The sequence below is a fragment of the Phaeoacremonium minimum genome, assembly GCF_000392275.1.
Source record: "Phaeoacremonium minimum UCRPA7 unplaced genomic scaffold PA7_03_scaffold_555, whole genome shotgun sequence".
Taxonomy (NCBI): domain Eukaryota; kingdom Fungi; phylum Ascomycota; class Sordariomycetes; order Togniniales; family Togniniaceae; genus Phaeoacremonium; species Phaeoacremonium minimum.
In genome coordinates, this window is record NW_006921457.1 from 132021 (window position 1) to 132334 (window position 314).

A 314-nucleotide genomic window follows, 5' to 3' on the forward strand; every position below is an offset into this window, starting at 1 on the left:
GGCGAGCATGAGACAGGGTGGCATGATGCATAGAGACACACTAGGAACAGGTAGTAGGGTAGAATGCCATTCTCGCCGGAAGGCAGGATGTCGATGAAGCGGTCCATTGTAGCGAGGGACGAGGGCTCGGATGCAGGCTACGAGACCGAGGAGGATCTGATAGATTGATTCTTCGGTCAATCGAAGTCAGAACTCGGGCGGTTTGCAGAATCCGGTGGGAAGCCGTCGTATCCGTCTTGTTTCTTGGTTTGCAATGGGAGAATCTTGTTCTTGGCGTCGACTTATTCTGCAAAGCAGAGCAGAGCAGAGTAGAG